Consider the following 18594-nt stretch of genomic DNA (forward strand, 5'->3'; position numbering starts at 1 on the left):
GAAGAGTTCATGAGTTGGCCAAGGCCATGACCACCGCTGAGTCCTTGGTGGAGTTCAAGCCATAGAGTAACCAGAGTCCATTTGAGATTCTGATAAGTCAACAATCGCTAACACCTAGTTTGATTGCTGCAGGTTATACAAGGCCGAATCTAGTAGCATACAAGTTTGCCAAGGCTTGGTAAGAGCAAGTCAACTTGGCTAGAGTCTATCTACACAAAGCCTTGAAAAAGTTGAAGATGTGGGCAAACAAGAATAGGAGAGACATGTAGTTTTGAGTAGAAGACTTGGTATTGGTGAAGCTGCATCCCATTGTGTGCCATAGGGAGTTGCACAAAGGCCTAGTCCAGAGGTATGAGGGATCTTTCAGATTTTTCAAGAGGGTAGGCAAGGTTGCCTACAAGCTAGAAATGCCACCCAAGTTGAGGGTATACCTGGTGTTTTTTGTTAGCATGCTCAAGCCGTTCCAAAAGGATGAGGGAGATCTAGGATGGGCAGAGAAAAACGTGCACCATTAGGATCAAGGGCCTCATATGAGAGGAAGGTCCACAGCATTCTTGCTAACTAAGAGGTGAGGTAGAAGAACTACCAACCAAGATAAGAGTACTTGATGCGCTGGAAGGGACTTCTAGATAGTAAGGTAAGCTGGGAGCCAACGAAAGTCTTATGGCAATTTCAGGACCTAATTAGGCAGTTCCATGCAGAGGATGCAACAAGGGCATCACACATCAGGTGGGAGAGAATGTCACGTCCTGGGCAGGCGCACAGGCCTAAGCACCATTGACACTGGCGAGAGTTTGCACACTAGGCCTTAGAAAGGAGTCCAGACTGCCTGCATTGCATATAGGCCTACCCACACAACTAGGGCCAGGCCTGTAATATGCCTGCGCTGCACCTAGGAGGGCCCAAGAGATTAAGATTGATCCAAAATCTTTCAAAAGTAGACAGGATCTATAAGAGCCTTTAAGAGGATCTGGTTGACCTCGAAAATCATGAGGAGCCTTCTGTATTAATGTGTAATCTATGTAATCCCTGATTTTTAAGAGATATTGTAATCCCTTGCTTTTAGAATTTAGCCATAAGTAGAGTTGAGGGCCTTAACTATAAATAGAGGGCTACCTTACCCTCATTTCTACATCAATCACATTCTATTTCAATAATACAGACTGCATATTCTAGCATTTTCATTCTTTCTCAAACTTGCGCATTCTACTTTTTCAGTTGTTTTAGTGCTTGCACGCTTGCGTATTAGGCTAATTTAGGCTAAAAAGAGGTGATTCCAAGCCTAAAGCCACACGAATTTTGAGTCAGAGGTTAAAGCCTGTGACAGTAATTCAAACAAGTTTATTTGGAATAAAATAATACTAATTTATTAATATAATAAAATTAATGAGTTGGAAACTTAAAAAATTAATCTGTTTACCAAACAAGTTCAAATAGTCACATCCATTTGAACTATTATCTATTTCAAATTGTTATGACATTTTGTTTTGTCATAAAACAATTATTTTTATTCATACAAAATTATTCAGAATAAAATAATACTAATTTATTAATATTTCAAAAATTAATAAGAGATTTAAAAACTAAATTTGTTGACAAAACTAGTTCAAATTGTTATAACTATTTGAGCAATTATCTATCTCAAATCATTACAATATTTGTTTTGTCATAAAACAATTGTTTCTATTCATACAAGCTTATTTGAAGTAAAATATTGCTAAACTAATAATATTCTAAAATTAAGAAGCAATAGATTTAAAAAGTAAATGTGTTTGCTGAACCGGTTCAAATAGTTAAGAATATTAGAACAATTATCTATTTCAAATCGTTCTAACCTTTTGTTTAGTCGTAAAATAATTGTTTCAGTTCATACATGCTTGTTCAAAATAAAATAATATTATTTTATTAACATTCAAAAAATTAATAAGCAAGAAATTTAAAAAAATAAATATGTTTACCGAACAAATTCAAATAGTTATGACTATTTAAATAATTATCTATTTAAGATCATTATGACCTTTTTTTTATATAATAGAACAATTGTTTCAATTCATAAAAGCTTGTCCAAAATAAAATAATATTACTTTATTAATATTTTAAAATTTGAGAAGTTGGAGATTTAAAAAATAAATCAATTTATTGAATCAATTCAAATAATTGTGGCCATTTGAACAATTATCTATTTCAAATTGTTATGAACTTTTGTTTTGTCATAAAACAATTATTTTTCATCATATAAGACTATTTGGAATAAAATAATACTAATTTATTAATATTTCAAAAATTAATGAGTAGGAGATTTAAAAAATAAATCTATTTAGTGAACTAGTTCATATAGTTATGACTATTTGAACAATTATATATTTCAAATTGTTATAACCTTTTGTTTTATTATAAAAAAATTATTTTTGTTCATACAAGCTTATTTGAAATAAAATAATACTAATCTAATAATATTATGAAAATTAATAACTAAGAGATTTAAAAAATAAATTTGCTTGCCAAACCAGTTCAAATAGTAAAGGCTATATTAATAAATTTCAAATCTTTATGACCTTTTGTTTTGTCATAAAACAAATGTTTTTGTTCATATAAGTTTGTTTGGAATGAAATAATATTAATTTATTAATATTTTGAAAATTATTAAGAGATTTAAAATATAAATCTATTTACCAAACTAGTTCAATTAGTTATAACAATTGGAATAGTTATTTATTTCAAATCATTATGACCATTTATTTTGTCATAAAACAATTATTTCTATAGATGCAGTTTTATTTGGAATAAAATAATGCTAATTTATTAATATTCTAAAAATTAATAAGAAACAAATTTAAAAAATCAATTTGTCGGCTTGACTAGTGCAAATAGTTATAACTGTTTGAACAATTATCTATTTCAAATTGTTATGACCTTTTGTTTTGTCACAAAACAATTGTTTCTATTCGTACAAGCTTATTTAGAATAGCATAATTCTAATTTTTTAATATTTCAAAAATTAATAAGTAAGATATTTAAAAACTAAATCTATTTATTGAACAAGTTCAAATAGTTATGATTATTTGAACAATTACCTATTTCAAATTGCTATAACCTTTTGTTTTCTTATAAAGTAATTTTTTCTATTCATACAAGCTCATTTCAATTAAAATAATACAAATTTATTAATATTCAATAATTAAAAAATAACTATGTTTATTGAATAAATTCAAATGGTTGTGACTCTTTGAACAATTATTTATTTCAAATCATTATGACTTTTTGTTTTGTCAAAAAACAATTGTTTTCATTCATACAAGCTTATTCAAATTAAAATAATATTAATTTATTAACATTTTGACAATTAATAAGTAACAGATTTTAAAAATAAATATTTTTATTGAACAAGTTTAAATAGTTATAACTATTTGAATAATTATCTATTTCAAATTGTTATGACATTTTGTTTCATCATAAAACAATTATATTAGTTCATATAGGCTTATTCGAAATAAAATAATACTAATTTATTAATATTTCAAAAATTAATGAGTAAGAGATTTAAAAATAAATTTATTTTTCGAACAAGTTCAAATAGTTATGATTATATAAACACTTTTCTATTTCAAATTGTTATGATATTTTGTTTTATCAAAAAATAATTGTTTTTGTTCATATAAGCTTATTTCAAATAAAATAATATAAATTTATTAATATTACAAAAATTAATAAGTAAAAATTTAAAAAATAAATATGTTTTCTAAACACGTTCAAATAGTTATGACTATCTAAATAATTATCTATTTCAAATAATTATGACCTTTTGTTTTATCATAAACCAATTGTTTCTATTCATGCAAAGATATTCATAATAAAAAACTAGTTTATTAATATTTCAAAAATTAATAAGTTAAAGATTTAAGAAATAAATATGTTTACTAAGCAAGTTCAAATAGTTATGCCTGTTTGAACAATTATTTATTTCAAATAGTTATGACCTTTTGTTTTATCATAAAACAATTGTTTCTATTCATGCAAGTTTATTCAGAATAAAATAATACTAATTTGTTAATATTCTGAAAATTAATAGGTAGGAGATTTAAAAATAAATCTATTTATCGAATAAGTTCAAATAGTCATGTCTATATGAATAATTATCTATTTAAAATTGTTATAACCTTTTGTTTTGTCATAAAACAATTGTTTCTATTCATGTAAAATTATTCACAATAAAATAATAATAATTTTATTAATATTTTGAAAATTAATAAGAGATTTAAAAACAAAATCTGTTTACTAAAACAGTTTAAATAATTATTAATATTTGAATAATTCTCTATCTAAAATCATTATGATATTTATTTTGTCATAAAACAATTGTTTCTTTTCATACTAGCTTATTCGAATTAAAATAATACTAATTTAATAATATTTCAAAAATTAATAAGTGCGTTGAAAAATAAATGTCTTTATTGAACTAGTTTAAATAGTTAAGACTATTATAACAATTATCTATTTTAAATCATTATGACCTTTTGTTTAGTCATAAAATAATTATTTCAATTCATACAAGCTTATTCAAAATAAAATAATAGTAATTTATTAACATTTGAAAAATTAATGAGCAAAAGATTTAAAAAATATAAATCTATTTATCAAACAAGTTCAAATAGATTCGACTATTTGAACAATTATCTTTTTAAAGTCGGTATGACTTTTTGTTTTGTCATAAAACAATTGTTTTATTTCATAAAAACTTATTCAAAATAAATTAATACTACTTTATTAATATTTCAAAAATTAATAAATAAGAGATTTTAAACTAAAAATTATTTTCTGAACTAGTTCAAATAATTATGACTATTTAAACAAATATCAATCTCAAATCGTTATGATCTTTATTTTCTCATAAAATAATCATTTCTGATCATACAAGCTTATTTAGATAAAAATAATACTAATTTAATAATATTCCAAAAATTAGTGAAAGATTTAAAAAATAAATGTATTTATCGAACCAGTTTAAATAGTTAAGACTATTAGAATAATTATCTATTTTAAATTGTTCTAACCTTTTGTTTAGTCCTATAATAATTGTTTCAGTTCATACACGCTTATTTGAAATAAAATAATACTAATTTATTAACATTCCAAAAATTAATAAGGAAGAGATTTGAAAAGATAAATGTGTTTATCGAACAAGTTCAAAGAGTTATGACTATTTGAATAATTATTAATTTAAAATCATTATGACCTTTTGTTTTGTCGTAAAACAATTGTTTAAGTTCATAAAAGCTTAGCCAAAAAAAATAATACTACTTTATTGTTATTTTGAAAGTTAATAATTAAGAGATTTAAAAAATAAATTAGTTTACTAAATAAGTTAAAATAATTGTGGACATTTGAACAACTATTTATTTCAAATTATTATTACCTTTTGTCTATCATAAAATTGTTTTTCAAAAAATAAATCTGTTTATCGAACCAGTTCAAATATTTATGACTATTTGAACAATTATCTATTTCAAATTATTATAACATTTTATTCTATAATGAAACAATTGTTTCTATTCAGACAAGCTTATTCGAAATAAAATAATACTAATTTAGTAATATTTTCAAAATTAATAACTAAGAGATTTAAAAAATAAATCCATTTGCCAAACCAATTCAAACAGTTAAGACTATATAAACAATTATTTATCTCAAATTGTTATGACCTTTTGTTTTATCATAAAACAATTATTTCAACTCATATAAGCTTATTTGGAATAGAGTAAAACTAAATTATTAATATTCAAAAATTTATAAGAGATTTAGAAAATAATTCTATTTACTGAACCATTCAAATAATTATAACTATTTAAACAATTATCTATTTCAAATAATTATTACTTTTTATTTTGTAATAAAACAATATTGTTGGTTAATATAAGTTTGTTCAAAATAAAATAATACTAATTTATTAATATTTATCAAACCAGTTCAAATAGTTATGACTATTTGAGTAATTATTTATTTCAAATTAATATGACTTTTTGTTCTATTATAAAACAATAGTTTCTATTCGTACAAGCTTATTTGAATTAAAATTATATCAATTTATTGATATTTCCACAATTAATAAGTAAAAAATTTAAAACATAAATATGCTTACTGAACTAGATCAAATAGTCATGACTATTTGAATAATTATCTATTCCAAATCGTTATGACCTTTTATTTTGTCATAAAAAATAATTTCGGTTCATATAAGCTTATTCAGAATAAAATAATAGTAAGTTATCAATATTCTAAAAATTAATAATTAAGAGATTTAAAAAATGAATCTATTTAATAAACAAGTTTGAATAATTATGACTATTTGAACAATTATATATTTGAAATCGCTATAACCTTTTGTTTTGTCATAAAATGATTTTTTTTCTATTCATACAAGCTTATTTTGAATAAAATAATACAAATTTATTAATATTAAGACAATTAATAAGAAAAAGATCTAACAAATAAATCTATTTACCAAACAAGTTCAAATCTTTATGACTATTTGAACAATTATTTATTTCAAATGTTATGACCTTTTGTTTTGTCATAAAGCAATTGTTTCTGTTTATACAAGCATATTCGAATTAAAATAATATCAATTTATTAATATTTTGGCAAATAATAAGTAAAATTTAAAAAAATAAATATGTTTATCGAACAAGTTCAAATGGTCAAGAGTATTTGAACAATTAATTATTTTAAATCATTGTGTCCTTTTTTTTGTAATAAAACAATTGTTTCAATTCATATAAGCTTATTTGAAATAAAATAATACTAATTTATTAATATTCTAAAAATTAATGAGTAAGAGAATTGAAAAATTATTCTATTTATTGAATATGTTCAAATAGCTATGACTATCTGAATAATTAACTATTTCAAAACATTATGACATTTTGTTTTGTCATAAAACAATTGATTCTATTCATGCAAGCTTATTTCAAATAAAATAATATAAATTTATTAATATTCCAAAAATTAATAAGTAAAAATTTAAAAAATAAATATGTTTTCTGAACACATTCAAATAATTATGACTATTTGAACAATTATCTATTTCAAATTGTTTTGACCTTTTGTTTTGTCATAAACCAATTGTTTTTGCTCATAAAAGCTTATTCAGAATAAAATAATACTAATTTATTAAAATTCCAACAATTAATAAGGAAAAGTTTAAAAAATAAATCTGTTTACTGAATGAGTTCGAATAATTATGACCTTTCAAATAATTATTTATTTCAAATCATTTTGATCTTTTTTTTTCATAAAACAATTGTTTCTACTCATACAATTTTATTTGAAATAAAATAATACTAATTTATTAATATTCTAAAATTAATAAGTTGGAGATTTAAAAAATAAATATGCTTCATGAACAAGTTCAAATAGTCATGTTATTTGAATTATTATCTATTTCAAATCATTATAACATTTTGTTTGTCGCAAAATGATTGTTTCTATTCATACAAAATTATTCAAAATAAAATAATACTAATTTATTAATATTTCAAAAATGAATAAGAGATTTAAGAATTAAATCTGTTTATCAAAGTAGTTCAAATACTTTGACTATTTGAACAATTATCTATCTAAAATCATTATGATCTTTGTTTTGTAATAAAACAATTGCTTCAGTCCATACAAACTTATTCGGAGTAAAATATTGTTAAATTAATAATATTCAAAAAATTAATAAGAGCGTTGAAAAATTAATGTGTTAATTGAACTAGTTCAAATAGTCAAAACTAATTGAACAATTATCTATTTCAAATCGTTCTTACCTATTGTTTAGTCATAAAACAATTATTTTAGTTTATGCAAGTTTATTCAAAATAAAATAATAGTAATTTATTAACATTCAAAAAATTAATGAGCAAGAGATTTAAATAAAATAAATCTATTTATCAAATAAGTTCAAATAGATTTGACTATTTGAACAATTATCTATTTAAAGTTGTTATGACCTTTTGTTTTGTCATAAAAAAATTGTTTTATTTCATAAAAACTTATTCAAAATAAAATAATGCTACTTTATTAATATTTCAAAAATTAATAAGCAAGAGATTTAAAACTAAAGTTGTTTTCTGAACTAGTTCAAATAATTATGACTATTTGAACAAATATCAATCTCAAATCATTGTAATCTTCATTTTCTCATAAAACAATTGTTTCTGATCATACAAGCTTATTTGGATAAAAATAATATTAATTTAATAATATTCCAAAAATTAGTGAAAGATTTAAAAAATAAATACATTTGTTGAACTAGTTCAAATAGTTAAGACTATTAGAATAATTATCTATTTCAAATCATTCTAACATTTTATTAATATTTAGAAAATTAATTAGTAGGAGATTTAAAAAGTAAAACTGTTTACCAAACCATTTCAAATAGTTTTGACTATTTGAATAATATTCTATTTCAATTTGTTATAACATTTTATTTTGTCATCAAACAATTGGTTCTATTCATACCATTTTATTCAGAATAAAATAATACTAATAATATTTTGACACTCAATAACCAAGAATATTAAAAAATAAATCTAATTGCTGAACCATTTCAAATAGTAAGACTATATGAATGATTATTTATTTCAAATCGTTATGACCTTTTGTTTTGTCATAAAACAATTGTTTTTGATCATACAAAATTATTAGAAATAAAATAATACTAATTTATTAATATTTAAAAAATTAATAAGTAAGAGATTTAAAAAATAAATCTGTTTATCGAACCAATTCAAATAATTATGACTATTTGGGCAATTATCAATATCAAATCATTAAGATCTTTATTTTGTTATAAAATAATTATGTCTGATCATAGAGCTTATTTGGTTAAAAATAATAATAATTTAATAATATTCCAAAAATTAATAAGTAAGAGATTTAAAAAATAAATGAGTTTGTCGAACTAGGTCAAATAATTAAAACTATTAGAATAATTGTATATTTTAAATTGTTTTGACCTTTTGTTTAGTTAGAAAATATTTGTTTCATATCTTACAATCTTATTTAGAATAAAATAATCTAAATATATTAACATTTGAAAAATGAATAAGGAAAATATTTGAAAAAATAAATATATTTATTAAACAAGTTCAAATAGTGATGACTATTTGAACAATTATTTATTTAAAATCATTATGACCTTTTGTTTTGATAGAAAACAATTGTTTAAGTTCTTAAAAGCTTATCCAAAATAAAATAATACTAACTTCTTAATATTTCAAAAATTAATAAGCAAGAGTTTAAAAAAAATAAATTAATTTACCAAACAAATTCAAATAGTTATGACTATTTGAATAATTGTCTATTTAAAATGATTATGACCTTTTGTTTTATCATAAAACAATTATTTCAATTCATACAAGCTTATTCAAAATAAAATAATACTAATTTATTAATATTCCAAAAATTAATAAGTAAGTGATTTAAAAAGTAAATCAGTTTATCAAATCAGTTCAAATAATTATGGCCCTTTCAACAATTATCTATTTCAAATCATTATTACCTTTTGTTTGGTCATATAGCAATTGTTTTTTATTATACAAGTTTATTCTGAATAAAATAATAGAATTTATTAATCTTTCAAAAATTAATAAGTAAGAGATTTAAAAAATAAATCTATTTACCAAACCAATTTAAATAGTTATGACTATTTGAATAATTGTATACTTCAAATAGTTATAAAACTTTTGTTCTGTCATAAAATAATTATTTTTGTTCATACAAGCTTATTCAAAATAAAATAATACTAATATAAAAATATTCCAAAAATTAATAACTGAGAGATTTAAAAAATAAAATTGTTTACTAAACTACTCCAAATAGTTAAGACTATATGAACTGTTATGTATTTAAAATCATTTTTGTTTTGTCATAATACAATTTTTTCAATTCACACTAACTTATTCAGAATAAAATAAAATGAATTTATTCATACTAAAAAAATTAATATGTAAGAGGTATAAAAAATAATTTTATTTACCTAACCAGTTCAAATAATTATGACTATTTCAACAATTATCTTTTTCAAATAGCTATGACCTTTTGTTTTGTCATAAAACAAATGTTTTTGTTCATATAAGTTTGTTTGGAATAAAAGAATACTAATCTATTAATATTTCAAAAATTAATAAGAGATTTAAAAAATAAATCTGTTTATCAAATCAGTTCAAATAGTTATGACTATTTGAGCAATTATTTATTTCAAATTGTTATGACTTTTTGTTCTATTATAAAACAATAATTTTTGCTCATACAAGCTTATTTAGATTAAAATAATACCAATTTATTAATATTTCAACAATTAATAAGTAAAAAATGTTAAAAATAAATAGGCTTATCGAACTAGATCAAATAGTCATTACTATTTGAATAATTATCTATTTCAAATTGTTATGACTTTTGTTTTGTTATAAAAAAATCATTTCAGTTCATATAAGCTTATTTGAAATAAAATAATACTAAGTTATTAATATTCTAAAAATTAATAATTAAGAGATTTAAAAAATGAATCTATTTAATGAACAAGTTTAAATAATTATGACTATTTAAACAATTATTTATTTGAAATTGCTATATCCTTTTATTTTGTCATAAATGATTTTTTTCTATTCATTTAAACTTATTTCGAATAAAATAATACAAATTTATTAATATTAAGACAATTAATAAGGAAAAGATTTAAAAAATAAATCTGTTTACAGAACAAGTTTAAATTTTTATGACTATTTGAACAATTATTTATTTAAATTATTATGACCTTTTGTTTTGTCATAAAATAATTGTTTCTATTCATACAAGCCTATTCAGATGAAAAAAAAAATTAATTTATTAATATTTTGACAAATAATAAGTAAAAGATTTAAAAAATAAATATGTTTACGAAACAAGTTCAAATAGTCATCAGTATTTTAATAATTAATTATTTAAAATAATTGTGACCTTTTGTTTTGTAATAAAACAATTATTTTAGTTCATATAAGTTTATTTGAAATAAAATAATATTAATTTATTAATATTCTAAAAATTACTGAGTAAGAGAATTAAAAAATTAATCTATTTACCAAACATATTTAAATAGTCATAACTATTTGAACAATTATCTATTTGAAAACATTATGACTTTTTGTTTTATCATAAAACAATTGGTTCTATTCATGCAAGCCTATTTCGAATAAAAAAATTATAAATTTATTAATATTCCAAAAGTTAATAAGTAAAAAGTTAAAAAATAAATATGTTTTTTGAACATGTTTAAATAGTTATGACTATTTGAATAATTATCTATTTCAAATTGTTATGACCTTTTGTTTTGTCATAAACCAATTGTTTCTATTCATAAAAGCTTAATCGGAATAAAATAATACTAATTTATTAAAATTCTAAAAATTAATAAGTAAAATATTTAAAAAATAAATCTATTTGCCGAACGAGTTCAAATAGTTATGACCCTTCGAACAATTATTTATTTCAAATCATTTTGATCTTTTGTTTTGTCATAAAACAATTGTTTCTATTCATACAATTTTATTTGAAATAAAATAATACTAATTTATTAATATTCTAAAAATTAATAGGTTGAAGATTTAAAAAATAAATTTGTTTACCAAACAAGTTCAAATAGTCATGTCTATTTGAATTATTATCTATTTTAAATCATTATGATATTTTGTTTTATCGTAAAACATTTGTTTCTATTCATACAAAATTATTCAAAATAAAATAGTACTAACTTATTAATATTTCAAAAATTAATAAGAGATTTAAGAATTAAATTTGTTTATTAAGCCAATTCAAATACTTTGACTATTTGAACAATTATCAATCTCAAATCGATATGATCTTTGTTTTGTAATAAAACAAATGCTTCTATTCATAAAAGCTTATTCAGAGTAAAATATTGCTAAATTAATAATATTCTAAAAAAATAAGATAGAGATTTAAAAAATAAATGTATTTTACCAAACTAGTTTAAATAGTTAAGACTATTAGAACAATTATATATTTCAAAGTATTCTTACCTTTTGTTTAGTTATAAAATAATTGTTTTAGTTCACACATGCATATTTGAAGTAAAATAATACTAATTTATTAACATTTAGAAAATTAATAAACAAGAAATTTTTAAAAAAAATCTATTTACTGAACAAGTTCAAATTGTAATAACTATTTGAACAATTATCTATTTAGAATAAATATGACCTTTTTGTTTTATCATAAAACAATTGTCTCAGTTCATAAAAGCTTATCTAAAATAAAATAATATTACTTTAATAATATTTCAAAAACTATTAAGTTAAAGATTTACAAAATTAGTTAGTTTATCGAATCCGTTTAAATAATTATGGTCATTTGAATAGTTATTTATTTCAAATTGTTATGAACTTTTGTTTTTCGTAAAACAATTATTTTTCATCATACAAGCCTATTCAAAATAAAATAATACTAATCTATTAATATTTAAAAAATTAATAAGTAGGAGGTTTAAAAAATAATTTTGTTTACCGAACCAGTTCCTATTTGAACAATTATCTATTTCAAATCATTATAACCTTTTGTTCTATTATAAAATAATTGTTTTAATTCATATAAGCTTATTTGGAATAAAACAATGCTGATTTAATATTATTTCAAAAATTGATAACAAGGAGATTTAAAAAATAAACCTATTTGTTGAAATAGTTCAAACAATTAAGACTATATGAACAATTATCTGTTTACTGAAAATTATGGCCTTTTGTTTAGTCATATAACAATTATTTTTCATCATTTTTGACGTATTTGGAATAAAATAATACTAATTTATTAATCTTTCAAAAATTGATAAGTGATTTAAAAAATAAATTTGTTTATTGAACTAGTTCAAATATATGACTATTTGAACAATTGTAACTTCAAATCATTATAACCTTTTGTCCTATCATAAAACAATTATTTTTGTTCATACAAGTTTGTTTTAAATAAAATAATACTAATCTAATAATATTCCAAAAATTAATAACTAAGAAAATTAAAAAATAAATTTGTTTGCTAAACTAGTTCAAATATTTAAAGACTATATGAACAATTATCTATTTCAAATCATTATGACCTTTTGCTTTATCATAAAATAAGTTTCTTTGAATTCATACTTGCTTTTTGGAATAAAATAAAATGAATTTATTAATATTTCAAAAATTAATAAGTAAGAGATTTAAAAAACAATTATGTTTACCTAACCGGTTCAAATAATTATGATTATTTGAATAATTATATATTTCAAATCATTATGACCTTTTGTTTTGTCATAAGTAAATATTTTTGTTCATATAAGTGTGTTCAGAAAAAAGTAATAGTAATCTATTAATATTTCAAAAATTAATAAGAGATTTAAAAAATAAAATCTATTTATCAAACAAGTTCAAATAGTTTTCACTATTTGAGCAATTATGTATTTCAAATTGTTATGACTTTTTGTTCTATTAAAAAAAAATTGTTTCTATTTATACAAGCTTATTCGGGTTAAAATAATACTAATTTATTAATATTTCAACAATTGATAAGTAAAAAATTTTAAAAGTAAATACGTTTACCGAACTAGATTAAATAGTCATGACTATTTGGAATAATTATCTATTTCAAATCATTATGACATTTTGTTTTGTCATAAAAAAATTATTTCAATTCATATAAGCTTATTCAAAATAAAAATAATACTAAGTTATTAATATTATGAAAATTAATAATTAAGAGATTTAAAAAATGAATTTGTTAGCCATACAAGTTTAAATAATTTTGACTATTTTAACAATTATCTATTCCAAATCACTATAACCTTTTGTTTTGTCGTAAAATGATTTTTTCTATTCATACAAGCTTATTTTGAATAAAATAATACAAATTTATTAATATTAAGATAATTAATAAGTAAAAGATTTAAAAAATAAATCTATTTATCGAATAAATTTCAAATCTTTATGACTATTGAAAAATTATTTATGTCAAATTGGTATGATTTTTTGTTTTCTCATAAAATAATTGTTTTTGTCATACATGTTTATTCTAATTACAAAATATTAATTTATTAATATTTTGACAATTAATAAGTAGAATATTTAAAAAATAAATATGTTTTTTAAACAAGTTCAACTAGTCACAACTATTTGAATAATTATCTATTTCAAATCATTGTGACCTTTTGTTTTGTAATAAAATAGTTGTTTCAGTTCATACAAGCTTATTTGAAATAAGCTAATACTAATTTATTAATATTCCCAAAATTAATGAGAAAGAGAATTAAAAAAGGAATCTTGTTACCGAACATGTTCAAATAGTTATGACTATCTGAATTATTATCTATTTCAAATAGTTATGACTATCTGAATAATTATCTATTTGAAAACATTATGACATTTTGTTTTCTCATAAAACATTTGGTTCTATTCATGCAAGCTTACTTCAAATAAAATAATAGAAATTTATTAATATTTCAAGAATTAATAAGTAAAAATTTAAAAATAAATATATTTTTTGAACATTTTCAAATAATTATGACTATTTGAACAATTATCTATTTCAAATCGTTATGACCTTTTGTTTTGTCATAAACCAATTATTTCTATTCATAAAAGCTTATTTGAAATAAAATAATACTAACTTATTAAAATTTCAAAAATTAATAAGTAAAAGATTTAAAAAATAAATTTGTTTACCAAGTGAGTTCAAATAGTTATGACTGTTTGAATAATTATTTATTTCAAATCATTATGATCTTTTGTTTTTCCATAAAGTAATTGTTTCTATTCATACAAGTTTATTCGAAGTAAAATAATACTAATTGATTAATATTCTAAAAATTAATAAGTTGGGGATTTAAAAAATAAATTTATCCATTGAACAAACTCAAATAGTCATGTCCATTTGAACTATTATCTATATCAAATCATTATGATATTTTGTTTTGTCATAAAATAATTGTTTCTATTCATACAAAATTATTTAGAATAAAATAATACTAATTTATTAGTATTTCAAAAATTAGTAAAATATTTAAAAACTAAATCTGCATATTGAACCAATTCAAATAATTATGATTTTTAAACAATTATCTATCCCACATCGTTATGATATTTGTTTTATCATAAAGCAATTGTTTTTGTTCATACAAGCTTATTTGGAGTAAATTATTGATAAATTAATAATATTCTAAAAACTAATAAGAGATTTAAAAAATAAATGTGTTTGCCAAACCAATTCAAATAGTTAAGAATATTAGAAAAATTATCTATTTCAAATCGTTCTAACCTTTTGCTTATCATAAAATAGTATTTTCAATTCATACATACTTATTCAAAATAAAATAATACCAATTTATTAGCATTCAAAAAATTAATAAACAACAAATTTTAAAAAATAAATTTGTTTATCGAACAAGTTCAAATAGTTATGACTATTTAAACAATTATCTATTTAAAATAAATATGAACTTTTGTTTTATCATAAAACAATTGTTTTAATTCATAAAAGCTTATCTGAAATAAAATAATATTACTCTATTAATACTTCAAAAATTGATAAATTAGAGATTTAAAAAATACATCAAATTGGTTCAAATAATTATGGCCATTTGAACAATTATCTATTTCAAATCATTACAAACTTTTGTTTTTCATAAAACAATTGCTTTTCATCATACAAGCCTATTGGGAATAAAATAATATTAATTTACTAAAATTTCAAAAATTAATAAGTAGAAGATTTAAAAAATAAATCTATTTACTGAATCGATTCCTATTTGAATAATTATCTATTTTAAATTGTTATAACCTTTTGTTCTATTGTAAAATAATTGTTTCAGTTCATATAAGCTTATTTGGAATAAAATAATACAAATTTAATAATATTCCAAAAACTAATAACTAAGAGATTTTAAAAAATAAATCTGTTTATTGAAGCAGTTCAAAAGTTAAGACTATATAAACAATTATTTGTTTGAAATTGTTAAGACCATTTGTTTTATCATAAAATAATTGTTTCAGTTCATAGGAGCTTATTCAAAATAAAATAATATTAATTTATTAAAATTTCAAAAATTAATAAGTTATTTAAAAAGTGAATATGTTTATCGAATCAGTTCAAATAATTATGGCTATGTCAACAATTATCTATTTCAAATTGTTATTATCTTTTGTTTTGTCATATAACAATTGTATTTGAACATTCAATTTTATTCGGAATAAAATAATACTAATTTATTAATCATTCAAAAATTAATAAGAGATTTAAAAAATAAATTTGTTTACTGAACTAGTTTAAATAGCAATGACTATTTGAACAATTGTAAACTTCAAATTGTCATAACTTTTTGTTTTGTCATAAAACAATTATTTTTGTTCAAACAAGCTTAGTTGAAATAAAATAAAACTAATCTAATAATATTTTGAAAATTAATAACCAAGAGAATTAAAAAATAAATTTGTTTGTCGAACTAGTTCAAATTTTTAAGACTATATGAACAATTATCTATTTCAAATCATTATGACCTTTTGTTTTGTCATAAAATAAGTTTTTTTGAATTCATAATAGCTTATTTGGAATAAAATAAAATGAATTTATTAATATTTCAAAAATTAGTAAAAAAGAGAATTAAAAAATAATTCTATTTACCTAACTAGTTTAAATAATTATGATTATTTGAACAATTATCTATTTAAAATCTTTTATGACCTTTTGTTTCATCATAAAAAAAATGTTTTTGTTCGTATAAGTTTGTTCAAAATAAAGTAATACTAATCTATTAATATTTCAAATATTAGTAAGAGATTTAAAAAATAAATCTATTTATCAAACTAGTTCGAATAGTTTTGACTGTTTGAGTAATTATTTATTTTAAATCATTATGACTTTTTGTTCTGTTATGAAATAATTGTTTCTGTTCATACATGCTTATTCAATTAAAATAATATTAATTTGTTAATATTTTGGCAATTGATAAGTAAAATTTAAAAAACAAATATGTTTACTAAACTAGATCAAATAATCATGATTTTTTGAATAATTATCTATTTCAAATTATTATGGCCTTTTCTTTTATCATAAAAGAAATGTTTCAGTTCATATAAGCTTATTTGAAATAAAATAATGCTAATTTATTAATAATCCAAAAATTAATAATAAAGAAATTTAAAAATATGAATATGTTTACTAGAAAAGTTTAAAATAATTATGACTGCTTGAACAATTATCTATTTGAAATTGCTATAACCTTTTGTTTTGTCATAAAAGAATTTAATATATTCATGCAATCTTATTTCAAGTAATTTAAATCAAATTTATTAATATTAAGACAATTAACAATGTAAAAGATTTAAAAAATAAATTTATTTACCGAAAAGTTCAAATCTTTATGACTATTTGTGCAATTATTTATTTCAACTTGTTATGGCTTTTTGTTTTGTCATAAAATAATTGTTTCTGTTCATACAAGTTTATTCAAATTAAAACAATGTTAATTTATTAATATTTTGACAATTAGTAAGTAAAAGATTTAAAAAAATAAATTGGTTTACCAAACAAGTTCAAATAGTCATGACTATTTGAATAATTATCTATTTCAAATCATTATAACCTTTTCTTTTGTAATAAAATAATTGTTTTAGTTCATATAAGTTTATTTGAAGTAAAATAATACTAATTTATTAATATTCCAAAAATTAATGAGTAGGAGAACTAGAAAAAGAATTTGTTTATCGAATAGGTTCTAATAATTATGATTATCTGAACAATTATCTATTTTAAAACATTATGACCTTTCGTTTTGCCACAAAACAATCGGTTTTATTCATGCAAGCTTATTTTGAATAAAATAATTTAAATTTATTAATATTCCAAAAATTAATAAAAAAAATGTTTTTTGAACATGTTCAAATAGTTATGACTATTTGAATAATTATATATTTCAAATCATATGATCTTTTGTTTTGTTATAAACTAATTGTTTTTGTTCATAAACACTTATTCGGAATAAAAATAATACTAATTTATTAAAATTATAAAAATTAATAAGTAAAAGATTTAAAAAATAAATCTATTTAACGAGCAAGTTCAAATAGTTATGATTATTTGAACAATTATTTATTTTAAATTGTTATGATCTTTTGTCTTGTCATAAAATAATTGTTTCTATTCATACAAGTTTATTTGAAATAAAATAATACTAATTTATTAATATTCTAAAAATTAATAAGTTGGATATTTAAATACTAAATATGTTTGCTGAACAAGTTTAAATAGCCATGTCCATTTGAACTATTATCTATTTCAAATCATTATGACATTTTGTTTTGTTGTAAAATAATTGTTTTATTCATACAAAATTATTCAGAATAAAATAATACTAATTTATTAATATTTCAAAAATTAATAAGAGATTTAAAAGCTAAATCTGTTTACCAAACAAGTTTAAATAGTTATGACTATTTCAACAATTATCTATCTCAAATAGTATGATCTTTGTTTTGTCATAAAACAATTATCTATCTCAAAATAATGCTAAACTAATAATATTCTAAAAATTAATAA

Source organism: Durio zibethinus, chromosome 9 (genome assembly GCF_047325235.1).
Source record: "Durio zibethinus cultivar Kanyao isolate XHJ-2024 chromosome 9, ASM4732523v1, whole genome shotgun sequence".
NCBI lineage: Eukaryota > Viridiplantae > Streptophyta > Magnoliopsida > Malvales > Malvaceae > Durio > Durio zibethinus.